Here is a 781-nt window from a genome sequence, read left to right as displayed (position 1 = left end):
CTCAAGGCCATGCTCTCTGTTACACTGTGCTGGGGAAAGTTCTGCTGAAAAAGACAACTAGCCAAGGCAGTCTGTGCCAGTCAGCACAGATACACGTGCCTGATGGAGGAGAAGAGGCCTTGTGCTGCTGCCACAGGGAAAGGCAGTGATCCTCATAGTGTTCAGCAGTTCATTGCCACCAGAGCACTTGCTCCCTGCCATTCAGACTCACCAGCTGTCAAAGGGCCCCAGCCAGCCCCCCCGCACAGCCAGATCTGGCATGAACCTTCCCAGCCGGGCTGGAAATGCTGCTGGAGGGACAAACACACCTGAGCTGGGTAACTATGGGAGACACCTCACCCACTACACCCCAGCAAACACTGACTAGTATCTGGAGTGGGTGACCCCAGAGGGGTTTGGGCTAAATTCAGCTTCCTTGTATTGGAGTCTGACAGGTAATACAGCCCACGTGCTGTGAGCCTGTCCTTCACTTGCCTGCCAAAAGCATGGGGTCTAGAGTGGTGTTTGCAAGTGCAGGACATGCTGCTACCTGAAGCACAAGGGCTGCCTGGCTCCCTTCCCTGCTTCAGGTGCCTCTGGGGAAAGGCAGGATGCACGTTCAGTGCTGAGAGATGGCACTCGCAGCAAGAACACCTCTGCCACAAAACCCAGCCAAGCCTGCCCTAGCCCAGACAAGCCAGCTGAGGCAAGGGGGGTGAGCTGGGGCTATTGGGAGCTTAAACAAAAAAGATCTTTGCTGAGGAAGGGACCAGGAGGGAAGAAAAACTGCATGTGAGGGAAA

Source organism: Pygoscelis adeliae, unplaced genomic scaffold (assembly GCF_000699105.1).
Source record: "Pygoscelis adeliae isolate BGI_AS28 unplaced genomic scaffold, ASM69910v1 Scaffold117, whole genome shotgun sequence".
NCBI lineage: Eukaryota > Metazoa > Chordata > Aves > Sphenisciformes > Spheniscidae > Pygoscelis > Pygoscelis adeliae.
Note: the sequence above shows the minus strand (reverse complement) of the source record.